Source organism: Triticum dicoccoides, chromosome 5A, assembly GCF_002162155.2.
Source record: "Triticum dicoccoides isolate Atlit2015 ecotype Zavitan chromosome 5A, WEW_v2.0, whole genome shotgun sequence".
NCBI classification, from domain to species: domain Eukaryota; kingdom Viridiplantae; phylum Streptophyta; class Magnoliopsida; order Poales; family Poaceae; genus Triticum; species Triticum dicoccoides.
In genome coordinates this window covers 425,253,552-425,270,773 of record NC_041388.1, presented here as the reverse complement: position 1 = coordinate 425,270,773, position 17,222 = coordinate 425,253,552, and the positions used below count along the sequence as shown (strand labels likewise).

The 17,222-nt window shown below is 45.6% G+C and overlaps 1 pseudogene; it reads left to right on the top strand.

Annotated features, from left to right (window-relative positions):
* The first annotated feature begins 6,031 nt into the window (after window positions 1–6,031).
* Window positions 6,032–8,897, top strand: LOC119302042 (annotated as a pseudogene).
* Window positions 8,898–17,222: the final 8,325 nt, after the last annotated feature.

The following is a 17,222-nucleotide window of genomic DNA, read 5'->3' as shown; positions in this document are numbered from 1 at the left end:
GCAGGAAGCACATGCGGGCGAGGGGGGGGGGGAGGGGGGCAGAGCGGTCACACGCGGACATGGTAGCGATCTAGGCGCCCGCAAAGCTCTCACATGTTTATCTCCGATTTATGGGATAAAACACCACGGCCGTTGGATGGCACAAGACATTCGAACAATGCGTTTCGGATGTATGTGGGCAGTTTGAAGATCGAGTTGGAGATGCCCTAAGTGTTGAAGTGGATAGTTTAAAAATTGACGAACAACTCAACGAAAATACACTAGATAAATAACGCTAGACAATTTTCAAAACGAATACGTGGACGTGACGGGGTGATCCGCATCAAGGCCATGCATCGGGTGAAAGAATGATTGGAAGCACACAAACGCGAGCTAGCCAGCCGCGCGTCGCGTTCGATGGGGCAAAGCCTATGTATCGCCATTTGCAATTCCTTATCGGGAAGGCTGGACCGCTGGACGACGCACGCGATCGACTTCGCAAGACGCGAATCGATGGCGCGCGGATCTCAGTTCCATTGCGTATTTGCGTGGAAGGTGTGTGAGGCAGGAGAGGAGACGGAGCTGGTTCCTGCAGATCAGTCAGTTTGCCGTGAGGTAGAGGCACTTCCTCTTCCTGGGTGCATCGGCATTTTGAGACCGTTGTATACTTGTACACGTCGCAGCCCTATGTCCTCCGTTCGTATTTCTTTTGTCCCAAAATAAATGTCTTAAGCTTAGTATAAATTTATACTAGAGTTAATACAAAGTTAAGATATTATTTTGGGACGAAGTGAGTACATGTGTTAGTATGGGTTTCTACGAGCCCTGCTGAAAAGAGTCAACTTCATTGCTTCAGTTGTGGTTTTAATTCCACCCACCACACATTGTTTGTTAATAGTTTCCTACGAATGTTTTCGTACAATAAAGTAGTCTATGAACGATATATTAGTAGTCGATGATTCTAAACAGGGCCTACACCCACGCTGCTCGCTGCATTTGTCTTTGCCCTCCCGATCCAAACTCCGTTTTAATATGGTTGTTCATTGGCTGTAAACGATGCGATATCAAGCGTGTTCGTGTTAGCAAGATTCAGGCAATTAGCACCTGACTGGAGATAGCCAAAATCGCAGCTCGTTGATCCTGTAGCTGTTAGTGCCGTGATCCTGATCCTCTATAGGGATCGTGTTGGTTGGTACAAGGCCATAAATAATGCACGTTGTGCGGCTAACTTTTTCCATAATAAAGTATTTGTCCGGCTAATTTTTTTCTACATCGGTGTCCAAATGGCTATGTTAGTTAATTAAGAAGAAAAAGAAGGTATTGTCCATCTGTTCAGTTAATTAGCGAGAAAACATGCCGAAAGCTTTACAACATGCCCACAAAATAAGACATCACCACCTAATTAACGTCGCAAGCCACAAAGACCCCCACACATCACTAAAAGGAGGAATGCCATCGAGGTTGCCTGCAAACTATTATCGTCATCACATTTCCCTTAGCAAAATAACCCTAGAAAGCATCTGGTCAAAGTTCTATCTTTCACTATTGACTAATGAAGTAAGATTGAGTACCAACGAGGCGACAACCCGTCCCCCCTCCTTCGCTCCTGCGACGCGCCCCGCGCGCATCACGGGAGCTCCAGCTTTGTCGCCGGCTAGAGGCTCCTTCCCTCATCCCCTCCTACTTCCCGCCGTTGTCGGAGGGCGTCTGTCGGGGGAAGCCTGTGCGGTGGGGCTTCTCTCCTCACTCCCCTGGTTGGGATCCCGACGGCACGAACCAACCACTCGCGGGGGAGCTGGGTCCAGCGGGCTCTACGGTGGCGAGGTCACGCAAATCTGGTAGCTGCCATACTAGGAGGCGGTGACGCGGCTCCGCAGTGGTGGCGATGGGGACTAGGTCGGGCAAGGCCGTTCTGGTCCCCTAGGGGATGTGGGTGTCGTGGGTGGCGGTGGCCACTGCTGGAGAGGGCGCCTCATCCACTTCGACTGGGGATGGCGCTGCGGGGTGCTGTCCTTGTTCGCGCCGGGCAGTGCGACGGCGGCGAGCATGGATCCGATCTGAAGGTGGTGGCCTCGCTTGCGCCTTGTTCTCCACGGTCGGTTGGGATGTGGGCACCCTTTGGCTCTCCCGTTTTACAAGTTGGAAGGGTGTTGGGTGCAGGCTCTAGGTCGGGGGAAACCCTTGGTCGGTGAGACCGGTCACGATGTTTGTGACACTCATGGCACTGTTCTCCCTCTGTGGGCGACATCGAGACTTACACCCCGCCCTCTGCCTCTTGGTCCCGGGCGAAAGCTAAAATATCTGGATTGGGCGACGACGACGCATTGATGTCGTTTACTTCTTGAAGGTGCCGCCTTGGGGGTTCTACATGGTCAGCGGTTCAGTGTGGTGGTGGTCTGCCGGTCTTCAGTAGTGTCCCTGCTCGACAACTGTGGTGGGCTTTTGGGTCTTGGCCGGAGACGGTGGCGATGTACGGGCTTCCTTCAGAGGTGAGGTCGCCACGGCTGTCGTCCTCTCCCCGGGAACCGATTGACCTGTCCATGCGTGCTCGGGGGTGAGCTGCTCTACCTACCGATGAGACAACGTCCTATGATCCAGGACGAGAGGGCAGGGGTGCCCTCTTCGGAGGTAATGACAGAACAACGGGTTTCCCTTGGGAGGGACGGAGCATGGCTTTCCTCGGACGGGGAATAGCTCCCTTGTCGCGGTAGCGTCGATGACTTGATCCGAGGCAGTCGTGGGCTACGATGTCCTATGGGTCCTTCGGAGCTTGTTAGCTGTTCCGTAGTGTTTTGTAACCATGACGTTTTTATTTTCCATTTCTTTTTGTATTGGCGGTTGTAATGTGTGGTTTGCTTTATATATAAAAGCGGGCAGAAGCCTTTTTCAGTACTAATGAAATAACGTGTGGATTTACTAGTCATAGAAATGTACTCGGTGTTTTTATCTTTTGTAAATAGTTTCACAAAATATTCGGTTACTATCATTTCCTAAAACTTTTGTGTGATAAATGTCAAAGACGGTTATTAGAGATCGTGCGAAATTCAATGCCTAGATTTTCAAATGGAGAGAGCACCAAACACTTCTTAGATTTAGGGGCTTCCCTGACCTGTACTCATGACGAAGTATGCCAAATAGAGCATAGAAAATACTTAATCACTTGAAATTATAGTGGTTTCAATTGAAAAAAAATCACCCCAAACGCGTTTAACAACCTATTTTAAGTACATCTTATTCTTTACCATGCTCTATCACCAGTTGCCCTGCCGATGCCCGCTACATCCACAACTTGCATTGACTCTAGTTTCACCTTGGAGCCTTCTCTTTCATCCGAGTAAAAAAGGATACCCTAACATGAGCACTGTCATCGGAGTTAGGGCTGCACGCGCCTTGATCCAAACGAATTTCACAATAGTTTTTTGGAATGCAAATTCTACGCTTGATTTGTAAGCAAAAGGAGGAGAGGAATCCGTAAATAGAGAAAAACATTCCAGTTTCCAAGTGAAGCTACCGCTTCTGGATTTACATGGACATGGCGGGGCGATCCGCGTACAGGAGATGCTGCACGGGCATGTGAAGAAGGAAGAATGATTGGAAGGAGCCAAGCCCGAAGTGGCCCGCCGCGCGTCGCGTTCCGTCTATCCTATCGGATCACCGTGAACAGATGCACCATCGCCATTCACAATATCCCTCCTTGTTGCCCGTGCCTATCAAACATCACCGTCTCGACCGGACCGCGCGCCAGCCCAGCCATCTGCTTAGGCTTCGTGCGACTCTATCCTGTCCGCGCGCGTTCGTTTGAGATAAAACAAACGAACCAGCCAGCCTAGCGCGCAGGCGTAAACAGATTTTTGTCCGTTTTTTGTCCGCTTTCGATTCATTTCTAACCCAAGTTTGCGCCGTTTTTGGGGTGAAACGGACAGCACGCGGACGTGCGGGCCGTCTGCGCGTGTCTTCCCCTGGCCTGCCCGTCGGTAGCACAGGGGCGCCTTTTTCTATCCGCCCCCCTCCCTCCCTCCGGCCGCACGTCCCTCCATTCTTCTCCACTCTTCCCCACTCTTCCCTCGCCGCCGCCGCCGCTGCCATTGTAGCTGTGCAGCTCGGACGCACTCGTCCAACCCCTTCCCCTCGGCGCCCCCGAGCTACCCAACCACGACCACTTGATTTACGCACCTGCCGGCCGGATTTGGGGCGGATCCGGTCGGTCTTGAGCTCGCCCGGCTGTGGGAGGCCGAGCCGCGCCATGGACTGGCCGGGCACCGGGCCGGAAGGCCCTGGCAGGGCCACAAGGCCACATGCAGGCAGTGGCTCCTCCTCTAGCCGCTCGGATCTACACTGTCGGTGGTCCGCCGACAGATACACGAATGGCGGTTGGTCGGGCTCGATGCTAGCCCAAAAGCTCGTCGGCGCACCGTTGCCGCTCATTAAGTGCGACCACTGCCTAAAGAAGGTCGTGCGCTGCGTGTCTACAACGCCGGAACATCCCGGATGGGTGTTCATCAAGTGCTTAAACGATGGGGTATGTGCTCTTTTTAGCTTCGGTTTGTGCTCTAGATTTGACTAGTTGTGCTAACTTCAAATTTTGTTGTGTAGAATGGATGCAAGTTTGGGTATTGGGAACAAGAGTACATCGGTATATTGATAGAGCGCAATTTAGTAGATGTTCGTGCATTTTTAACTAGCATAGAGGTTGTAGATGAGACACGTGCACTTGTTGCTAGATTAGAGGCTAGACACGAGACTAGATGCGAGGAAGCAACCTCTACTTCTTTAGACTCGAAGAAGAAAAGAAACACGCAAGATGGAGGCGGCTCCTCCGCAGATCAACAATGAATGCATCGCGAAGACACTAATCCAACTTACAGAAGCAGTTATGGAAGTTGGATATCTTCTAAGAGGGTGTTTGTTTTCAGGAACTTATTGGTTTAGGGACTTAAAAAAGTCCCTATAAATCCCATCTAAACCAAACAGGAGAGACTTATAGGAACTTAAAGTGGGGATTTGGGACTTATGAAATAAGACTCTCAAGGAGAGACTTATAGAGACTTATAATTATAGTATGATCTTTTAGTCCATGTTAAGTCCCAGAAACCAAACAGGTAGGTACCTTTTAGAGACTTGGGACTTATAAGTTGGGACTAAAAAAGTCCTAGGACTTATGAACCAAACAGGGCCTAAAATATATTCTTGTGATTCTTGTTTTCTTTGGTCTTACTTTTCTAATCAAAATTTGGTGATGTATTTTCATGTACCAAGAATGAATGATGAAAAAAAAGTTTAAGGCCTTGCAAAGAAAAAAAAATATACGGATAGAATGTGGTCGGGATGCGTCCGCGCGTTGGGCGCACGGCCACCGCATCTCAGAAATGATCCGGACACAACTCTATTACTCTATCCAAACGGACAGAATTCAGGCAAAGCGGACGTCCGTTTAGGGTCGCTCGGTGAAGTTGGCCTTACCGCAGTTGTTTCCCTTCCTTCTCTGCATCTGCTTCGCCATTTCTCTCTTAGTTATGCTTCGCCATTTCTCTCTTGAGTTAAGCTGCCAAGTTGCTCGTCCGTCAGGCCATGCATGGATGTCTCCCTAGCTATCGGCTCCATCTGGTCCCGTCCTGTCCACTTCGTCCCGGCAAATCTGGATCCCCGGCCGATCGCGGCAACACAACCCGCTCACCCGAAACGGCAAAGACACTGTTGGAACACCGCTGCGATCACCGCGCCGCATGTGATTGGTTCTATCCCGTCACCAGATCCCATCTAACCAACAGCCATGAGCCCATGAACTCCTCACCACGATCGATGGAGGTCCACTCCGTTTCGAGAAAAGGAATAAAAATCCAGCGCGAGGTACACGACGCGCACGTGTGCCACTGTTGGCCCGAGTCGGACGGCGATCGCCTCCCAGCTGTGGCCTGTGAGCCGGACCCGCCCGCCAGCTCCCGCCGTATCCGGGCTACGACGTGCTCATGGTCCACGGACGATTTTCTCTGTAGAGCGAGCCAGGCCATGGACGCCTCGAGCCAGCTCCCTATATAACGGAGGAGGGTGCGCGCGGCACATAGGCAACCATTCATCCCATTGGCCGCAGTGTCCAGCGGGTGGGAGGCAGCAGGGAGAATTCATGGGTAAGCGCCAGGTTCTCCCCGCTCTCCTCCTCGCCCTCCTGGCGCTCGCGTCCAGCGGCGGCGGCGCCCATGCCTCGGCGGGCGGCGGTGCCCACCCGGCTACGCCGGTGAAGGCGCCGTTTAGCAGGCACAGCTTCCCCAAGGGGTTCGTCTTCGGCACCGGCTCCGCCGCCTACCAGGTCCGTGCATGCGCTCCAGCCACGTACCGATGGTAGATGCATTACCACGTGCTTACTCATCGGCAATGGCTTGCGTGCAGTACGAAGGCGCCGTCAAGGAAGGTGGCCGGGGGCCGACGGTGTGGGACAAGTTCGCCCATACTCCAGGTACACGCTCTGACCGATCGATCTTCACCATTGCGGCTTCCTCCCATATACGTACTCCTGATGAACCAAGTCATGGAGAAGCAGTGCTAGCTAGGCTCAAATATTCTCTCTTCTCCAAAGACAGACATCAGTTTTAAGCTTGAGATTATCAGTCAGTAAAAAAGTAAAAACCGTATGGTTTTTGCACTGCAGGCAAGATTGCAGACGGTGGCAACGGAGACGTGGCGCTAGACTTTTACCATCGGTACAAGGTGAGCTACTGTCCTGTTCATGCGGCAGCGTAGAGCGTTCGACATTAATTTTCGAAAATAATTAACCTGGCTCCGATCCGTGATTACAGGAGGATCTGAAGTTGGTGGTGGACATGAACATGGATGCCTTCCGGTTCTCCATCGCGTGGAGCAGGATCCTGCCAAGTACGTGCCAGATTACGAGAGAAAAAACACTCCAATTATATTTGCCTTCAGGCAACTTATCAATTTTATAATTCCGCAAAAAAGAAAACTTATCAACTTAATTATCATCTCTCTGTCTGGTTTACTACTCGCAGCTGGTTCACTAAGTGGAGGAGTGAACAAAGAGGGGATTACATTTTACAACAGACTTATCAATGAGGTCATAGCTAAAGGTCTCTCTCTCTCTCTCTCTCTTATTGGCTTAAAATAATTTGTTGTACTATACCTTACACTGTTTTTCACCAAGAAATTAACTGTTTTCCCTTCTTCCACATGGTAGGGTTGAAGCCATATGTGACACTGCACCACTGGGACACACCCCTGGGGCTAGAGGACAAATAAGGTGGCTTCCTCAGTGAAAAGATTGTGTAAGTGACGCAGTCAAATCACAGGACATCTCCTTTAAACAGTTTCAATAGTAACATGTGCCATAACATCAATCAACTTTATAAACAGTCCCTTCCCGCAAAATACGAAAAAAAAACTTTTATTAACAGTTCCTAGTCGTACAGAATGACATAAAGCCTGAGTTTCCAAAAAGAACAAGTAGTAGTACAAAATTGCTGGAGAGATACCAACCAGCAGAAAGTTTGTGCAGAATAATACCGCCGGTAAACGCTCTGGTTAAGATCCGTGCTGAGTCAAACGAGGCCTGAACGAACAGTCTGATCCTGATATAAGTGATAACATTAACAATTTCGCCGTGAGCGTAACGTGCAGTGAAGATGGGCCATGCATGCATGCATGCATGAAGCATGAGCATCTCAATCGAATCCAATTGAATTATTAATCGAAGAACGGATGATGCATGGCGCAGGAAGGACTACGTGGACTTCAGCGACGTGTGCTACAACGAGTTCGGCGACCGGGTGAAGCACTGGACGACGTTCAACGAGCCATGGACGTACAGCACGTACGGCTACGCCACCGGCGTGTTCGCGCCAGGGCGGTGCTCGCCGCACGTCTCCAAGTCATGCGGCGCCGGCGACTCGGCCCGGGAGCCCTACATAGTGACGCACAACATCCTGCTGGCCCACGCCGCCACCGTCGATCTGTACCGGCGCAAGTACCAGAAGGCGCAGGGCGGCGAGGTGGGCATCACGCTGGTGTGCCACTGGTACCTCCCCTATACCAACTCCACCGCCGACAAGGACGCCGCCAAGCGCCGGGTGGAGTTCATGCTGGGGTGGTTCATGGACCCCATCGTGCACGGCGACTACCCGGCGTCCATGAGGAGCTGGCTCGGCGCCCGGCTGCCGAGCTTCACCCCGAAGCAGAAGGCGGCGCTCAGGGGCTCCTACGACTTCTTCGGCCTCAACTACTACACCACCTACTACGCCATCGCCACGCCCGCCCCGGCCAACGCGCTCCTCCGAGGCTCCTACGACGCCGACAACCGCTCCAACGTCACCGGCTTCCGCAACGGCAGGGCCCTCGGCCCGCAGGCCTACACCGAGTTCCTCTTCGTCTACCCGCCGGGCATCCACGAGCTCATGCTCTACGCCAAGCGCAGGTACGGCAACCCGCCCGTCTACGTCATGGAGAACGGCATCGACGAGGGCAACAACAGCTCGCTGCCCATCAGGGAGGCGCTCAAGGACCCCGCCAGGATCAACTACCACTACAAGCACCTCCTCTTCCTCAACCTCGCCATCAAGCAGAAGGTGAACATCAAGGGCTACTTCTCGTGGACGTTCATGGACTGCTTCGAGTGGGGCGACGGGTACAAGGACCGCTTCGGCCTCATCTACGTCGACCGCAACACGCTCAAGCGCTACCCAAGGAATCCAGCAAATGGATGGGCAGATTCCTCAAGAAATGATCCATGATCCATCTGCATGCGCGCATGGCTGGTCTTAGCTCAGTATCTGCATATGCTGCGTGCGTGCATGATTTGTGTCTTGTGAGTTTGAGTCACGGTGACAGTGTCGGCGTTATTAACAGTACTTGAAGATGTTTAGTGCTGTTAATTTTAATTTTAATTTTATTTATGCGGGGGGTGTTGAGCATGAGTCATGGCTGTGAATAAGCGTTTGCCGCATTTGGCCGTTGATCGTCCGAAGAAATAAAAAACGGATTTGCTATTTTACAGCTGAGTGTTTTGCAATTCGTTGTCATTCAAATCCTTATCCGTCCGTTCTTGCACGGAGATTCGTGCTGGTTTTTGTTTTTGTCCGGTCTCGTTTCTTGGCCCGGTTTTGTTGCCGGGCGCGGTTTTCTTCTGCCCGTTACCGCCGCCCCACGGCCCGGCTCCCATTCTGGTTGCTCTGTTTCGATAAGGCCGAGGGCGAGCTCGAGCGGCGCAACAGATGAGGCGCTTCGTCCCCAGCCAATATCTTTCAATGTAATTTGTCCTAGCCTTACAGTGTAGTTTATCCAATATCTTTCCCGCTGTGTTGTTGAGTGAATTTTACTGTGTTATTTGAGTGTAATCCATCTCATTATTACAGTGCAGTTTGTCCTGGACTTACAGTGTACTTTCACCTAATATTCCAGTGTGGAAATTACTGTGGATTTATAGTGTAATTTGAATGTAGTTGCAGTTTAATTTGTCCCAACTTTACAGTGCAATTTTGTCCCCAGACTTACCCTAATTTTTCCAGTGTGTCATAGTGCAATTACATATCCCAATTTCCAGTGCATTTTGTCCCAGACTTACTGTGTAATTTTACCTAATTTTTCCAGTGTGAATTGTCATAGTGTAATTACAGTTGATTTATAGTGTAATTTGAATGTCAGTTGCAGTGTAATTTTTATCCCAAGTTTACAGTGCAAGTTTGTCCCGAGACTTACAGTGTATTTTACCTTATTTTTCCAGTGTGTCATAATGTAATTACAGTGTAGTTTATCCCAATTTACAGTGCAATTTGTCACAGACTTACAGTGTAATTCACCTAATTTTTCCACTGTAAATTGTCATAGTGTAATTACAGTGGATTTATAGTGTAATTCAAATATAGTTACAGTGTAATGTCCCAACTTTACATTGTACTTTACCCAATAATCCCAGTGTGATTTGTCATAGGATTTGAGTGGATTTTTACTGTGTAATTTAGGCCAGTTTGCACAGTAATTTTGTCTAGATTTTCAGTGTAATTAAATCCAGTTTAGCTAGTTTTCACTGTACTTTGCTTGGATCGGTACTGTAGGGCTTTCGAATGTTTCCTGCAGCATAAGTTTTGTTAGCTTTTACTTTTCTATGTATTTTAAACATCTTCCGGAAGTTTTAGCAACTGTATCTCACATTAAGTATGAGTTCTTCCTATGATAGTCTCAGTAGATCCTCTTCAGTTACTGCCCTCATCATGCTCCTCTCATGACACATTTGAAGAGAAGAATGTCAGTGTTAGCGTAATCATGAGCAGCCAAGCGTTTAGAAATAGATGATAGTGTTTGCAACGTCTATCTGCTTGTTTTGTAATTTGTATTTTATTTTTTGCACTGGCTTGTGCTCTCTACTTACTAGGAACTTACAATGTATTTATCTCAGTTTTTAATTACTGTAGTTTGAATTATAAAATTTCTAGTTGCTTACACTGGAAGTTCCTAGTTGAATTCACTGGGATTTTCTATTTGCAGTGGGATTGTACACTAGAATTTCATAGGTGCTTACACTGTAATAAAACTTGTAAGTACATGCATTTAAAAAACTTGAGTACACTGAAATTTTCAAGTTACCAATAGTAGTATGTACACTGGAAATTACCAGCTAGTTACACTGCAATTTACTGGGATTTACAGTAGTATTCACACTAGTTTTTACAATGTGATGTACACTGGCATTTACATGGATTTTAAAAATGTAAGTACACTGGAAATTACAAGTGACCTACAGTAGTTTTTATACTGGAAATTACCATCAACTTACACTGGAATTTACTGTAACACTTGATTTTACGTCAGGATGTACACTGGAATTTACATTGGGATTTACACTGGAAATTCAGAAGTGCTGAATTTCCATGTTAATTTACATTGTAAATATTCTTGTAAGTTTTCTGAAAACTAAATTGTATTTTCCATTGAACAATTTCAGCATTTCAGTGTAATTTCCATGTTGATGTCAATGTAATTGATCACAAAAATTATGGGATTTGCCCAGAAATACAGTTGATGTTGATCTATCTCTTGTAGATGAAGAAAATTCCTCCTGATTTGTTCTTGTGACAGGTGAAGAGAGAAGATGGTGAGCAGTTGGGATAATTGTTGAATTCCCTCCGATGTTCTTCCTTCTTGTTCCTCGTCAGGTACATCCTCTTCTCCCAAACCCTTCTGATTTATGCTTGATCTCCTTTCTTCTCCTCCCCCCTCGCCCATGTCCGGCTCCATCTTCCCCCTTCTGATTTGCTGTTTTGTGTTGTTAGGTGAGATCTGTTGAGTGGTTTGTGGGAGGGGTTTGGCCCTTTTCATGCGTTGCAAGCTGGGCACGTACTGTGTGGTCCTGAAGATCAAGGGAGTTGGTTCCTGAATTTTTTGGAGTGGCTAGTTGTCCAGCGAACCGGGTCAGATCTTTTCCCTGACCCGTTTTGGCGTCCCATTTTGTGCTGTCGACAGTTGTCAACTGTTCATTTGTCAGAAAATATGAATGTTGTCGAATTGAAAAACAGTCAAATGTCAAATAGACAGTCCCAAAAATGAGATTGAGGATTGTTGTTCCCCAGCCAGCACTCGTACACTCGTGGTTGTTTCTAAGACTTTGATCATATTGTTCATAATTTCTAAATATAATGAGCTTTTTTAGTGGCATGAAACATTTTTCTAAATAGCGCCAGCATTGTTTTAGACTGTACAAACATTTTACTAACGAAAAGCAGAAACATATTTTTCAATATTATGGAACATTTTTCTGAATTACACATGCATTTTTTACATTGTACAAACATTTTCAAAAAACTCCATGATTATATTTTTGAAATGCCTGAACATTTCTTAAATTTCATGAACATTTTTCTGAATGCTATCAACTTTTTTCTGAAGTTGCACAAACATTTTATTTACACTGCATAAACATTTTTTAAATGTGACATTAATGTTTTTTAAGTAAATCAAAATTGAAAATATATTTATTTAGAGGTAAATTTAATTAAAAAATAAATGTATGTATTTAAATAAATTTTAGAATATCTAAAAAATAGATACACAAAGTAAAAACAAGAAAAGGAAAAAAACGGACCAAACGAATAACAAGTAAAGATAACGTACCGGTACTGGGCCTACCACTAACAAGTTCCCTTGACGAGGCAAACTACCGTCTCGTAGTAAGGGCATGTACATTGGTTTAGACGACTACCGTCATCTACTGATTGGAATGTAGACGGCCTGTACAACAAGGATCTCTTTCCAGCCGTCTGTAGAAGAAAACATCAACTGCTTTTGGTAGGAAAGAAATAAAAAAAGATCGTGATATTTGGCACACGTGTGCCATATAGCTAAAACTGCCACACCTTTTCCCTTTCATCTAATTACATGTATGATTGCATTAGGATGAATCATCCTCTTTCCACATGCATTCTTTTCTCTAATTACATGCATGCACTAGAGGACTAAAAAAGCTGATACCATCATAGATTCTTCTTATTTTGAAAATTCAAAATATTTTGTAGCTCAAACCGTCGATCTGATGCCAAAACCATTTTCACATAAAACATTCGTTGCAGCGAGATCTGCGGAACTAGATCCCATGTTGTTATGTTCCGACGACTTTTTTTCAGGTCAAAAGTTACCACTCCCCGGTTACATAAGTTACCACGTCTGTGATGTGCAATTTATCATGCTATTTTCACATAAGTTATCGGGGGCATAAATAAGATTCTCTCACCTTCTTCACATGCACATGCATGTATGTACCGGAAGACAAAAAAGCCGATGTCATCCTAAATTCTTCTTATTCCGAAAATTCAAAATGTTTTATGACTCAAACTGTCGATCTGATGCAAAAAATCATTTTCACATAAAATAGTCATCACGATGAAGTCTTCAAAACTAGATCTCATGTTATGTTTTCTTGTCTTTTTTCGGGTCAAAAATTACCACGTCTGGGCTACATGAGTTACTATGTTTGTGGTATGCTAGTTATCATGCTATTTCCACATAAGATATCGGGGTTATATTTTTCAACAAATTTCCCATCTTGGTCAAAAATTTACGTAAGTTATCGGATATAAGGTTCGTATATTACCGTGCTATTTTGACATAAGTTACCGGGGTTATGTTTTTCAACAACTTTTTCCTTGGTCAAATTCGCTGAAGTGTTTGTATGGAAGTTATCGGTATGCGGTTTGTATATTACCGTGCTATTTTCGCATAAGTTACTGAGGTATGTTTTCAACATTTTTTCCTATGGTCAAAGTTATCGCGGTTTGTGTATGTAAGTTACTGGGTATGCGGCTTATATATTACCATGTTGTTTTCACATAAGTTATTGGGCTTATGTTTTTTTTCCTTTGGTCAATGTTACTACGGTGTTTGCATGTAAGTTATCAGATCCGTGGGGGGTACATTACCATACTATTTACACATAAGTTATCGATGGATATGTTTTTCAATTTCCTCAAGACAAAAGTTACCATGGTGTTTCTATGTAAGTTATTGGTTACGTGGTGCTTATATTACCATGTTATTTACACAGAAATTACCCGGTGTAAATTTGAGAAACTTTGTTTCTAGGTCGAAAAGTTATCATGGTGTTTGTAGGTAAGTTATTAGGTACGCGGTGCTTAAAATATCATGCTATTTAAGCAAAATTTACTGGAGTTATGTTTCAATATCTTTTTTCCCACGGTTCAAAAAAGTTACCGTAGTGTTTTGGATGTAAGTTATCAGGTGAGTGATGCGTATATTATCATGTATTTACACAGAAGTTGTCAAGGGTAAGTTTCAACAAAAAAAATAGCTCGGGTCCAAATTACCATGATGTTTTCATCTATGATGCATATATTATCATGCTATTTACACAAAGTTACCGGGGTATATCTTTTGAAGAAATTTCTTTCTCATGGTTAAAGTTACCATTTTGTTTTTACCTAATTTATTAGGTCTATGGTCTGTCTATTGCCATGCATTTTACACAAAAATTATAGGGGGAATCTTTTCAACAATTTTCTTCCCATGGTCAAAGTTACAAGATCTAGTCACAAAATATGACATACCAAAGCGTTGATTCATCAGATCAAATCTTTGCTTTGCAGATACACTTGAGAATATATTCAACAACATGAATGTTACCCGGTGAAGAAAGACCAAACACTAGATTTGAGCATCAAAGACCGCTTCAGTTTCAGTTCCAAAATATCACAGGAGAGCACAAAAAGTTTGAGAACTCAACCAGATTTCTCCTTTCACTTGTCACATCTCACACACAGGACATGCCAAAGACACGCCAGGTTACGATGTAAGTTCCTCGTCCAACTGTACTGTACCATCTACCACCAAGAACGCATAGATAGATGGAGATTCAGTTGAGGCAAACAACACTTGAACAGTTGGAGCTGTTCCTCGCTGCCTACAAAAATAAACTTCAGTTCAGGCACAAACAAAGATTCTTCATGCTTTAGAATGATTCAAATTCAGAAATTTCAAGAAGGGCGCCTCGGCAATACACCTTTCAGTATCTCTGAATTTGAAGAAGTGGAAAGTCACATCCCAAAGTCTGAATTTAATCAACTAAGGTAGATGCAATTCAGTTCACACAAAAAACAAAAAAGTTTCAGACTTTAAACTCTTCTCCTTTTTCTTCAGAATTCGGCCATCTTCACTTCTCACATTCTACAAGCTCATGACACCAAGCAACACATACATTCGACCCAACAGTCAACAAGACTCCGATGACACGACACTAACTGACCCAACTGTTTATCTTCTTCTCTAGAAATGATAATTTAGTTGACCTCCTCTATCTTGCTCTCCTCAGCGCCCTCCTCCTCGGCACCGTCAGCCTCCTGCTTGTAGGCAGACATTGTGGGAACGGACGAACTGCAGGTGATCAATCCGGTCCGATTTACGCATACCATGACAATAGACAGGATGAGCAGCTTGAGAAACATTGACTATCAATAGAAACGGAGACTTGATTTTCGCTAGATAGTAGACAGGAGAAGCAGCAGCACCACAGATGCTCCTACACTTGGTAATCAACACTTATTTCTCCCGTTCCTTCATGTACAGTGAGTAGTTCTTGCGAGTTAGAGGCCTTGTCAGGGAACCCAAGCTCGAGCAACGCATCATCGGCCGCAGAGAAGAGGAAGACGCAACCTAGGGGGTCCTCCATGGCGAGTACTTGGTGCCGTCCTCGTAGGGCAGCGAGGCCTGGGCCGCTGCGTGCACGCCGTCCTCGAGCGCACCACCGCCGCGAAGAGGAACTGCTCGGACACACTGGCCGCCGTTTGGTCATGACATGCCTTGCAGGGGCGGCCGCCCACTGCCCCCGTCCGGCGCCTACTCCGCCATGACGTCGCAGATCCCCGTCTGCTGCTCCTGCTTCTGCGGCTAGACGGCGGGGAGAGCCTCGGCCCCATGGATCTGGCGAAGGTAGCCTGTACTCTTTTTTTTACCCGAACAGCCTCCAGCTCACAGGCATGGCGAGCGAGTCCCGTCGAACCGGTACGCTGAACTCACTAGGCGGTGGCAGTCTGTGTAAATATGTCACAACTCTATCTTCCACATTTGGAGCAATCAGGTGGCGAGATCACGACCGCACGATCTAAAAATGAACGGCATCAAAACAGTTTGGTCGTTTTGTAGAAAAACTCGCGTGTGCCAGATACATATTCCGATAAAAAAACGTCTGATTGGGTTTCTATAGCACGTAATCTACACTGCTTTGGTAGGAGAAACTGCAAATTACAGCCACCTGGGCGTACAACGGCGAACAGGCCGTCGATAGCTAGCGATTTTCATGGATATCGATCATCTGCCAAATTGCAGACAACCATTTTCTCTCTCCTCATTTTTTTCCACCTCACCAAATATCTAACGTGGCAGTTCTTATAGACAGCTGAGTCAACATCGTTGTACATGCCCTAAGTAGCCACGCCCGTAAGGGTCACCTCAATGGGAGAGAACTGCGCGCCGTATCGGCTTGACCCAAAGAACAAGAGGGGTGCTTTGGATGGTGTCGTCAAAGGGGCTTCTCTGCCCGTCGGGGCTATATCTCGCATGTATCGAGGGAACCTTCAAGTCTCACTTCTGATGAGTGGATCCAGTGGGCAGACCCAATACTGTAGGTTCTAGCTCCCACCAACGTTTTTGGGAAGCTTCTATGGATCTATTTGGTCCGGGTTTAGAAGCTTCCATGTGTTTCTTTTTCTCCTTTTCTATGTGTTTTGGTTCCCATTGTTTTTTTAATATTTTTTTGTCAAGCCATGCCTACTTTTTTCAATGCATGTTGTACATTTTTTGTATACATGCGTAATTTTTTATATTTATTGAACATTTTTCAAATACATTATAAACATTTTCCAAATACATGTTTGAACATTTTCTTAAACAAATGTTTAACATTTTTCAAATACATATTGAATATGTTTTTGGATAGGATGGAACATCATTTTTTATGTTATATGAACATTTTTTACATTTTAGAAATATTTTTTAAAATGTCAGAACAATATTTTTTAATGTGCGATCTTTTCTAATGTCACATTTTTTTTAAAACTTACGCTAATTATTTGGGATTGCATAAACATTTTTTCACGATCTTTTTTCCTAGATTATATAAACATATTTTCTAAATGACATAAACATTTTTTTTGAAGTTGCACACAGATTTTTTTATACTTCATCAACATTTTTAATACATATGATAAACATTTTTAAAAGTTTAACTACAATATTTTTCCATTGAGAACTATAATTAATAATAATAAATAAAAACAAACAGACGAAGGAAGCAAGCTAGTGGGTTGGCATACTACCGACTCCCTGTAGGCAAGAGGAGCAACTGTCTCGCATTTATAGACTAAAAAAAGGCTATTGTCTCGCATAAAGCCGCGCCTCACGCTGCCTTCTTTCAGTCTTTCTGTTGTTTTTTGTTTTTTGTTTTGAGAAGGGCCTTCTTTATGTTTTCCTTTTTTGAGATCAGCCTTCTTTCTGCTGGTAACTTTTTTTTTGAGGGATCTTTCTGTTGGTAACTTGGTTAACGTACACTCGGCCACATCCCTACTACAAGCGCCCGCTCGCTTCTTCTTCACTGCATCATCACTGGGCCAGCCCAGTCGAGGTACAGCCGAGTTGCTTCGCGGCCCACCACACAGGCCGTGCCCACCTCGAACGTCGACGTTTTCCGTGCCATCCACGTTCGATGAACCTGGGCAGAAGTCCACGTTCGATGAACCTGCCCT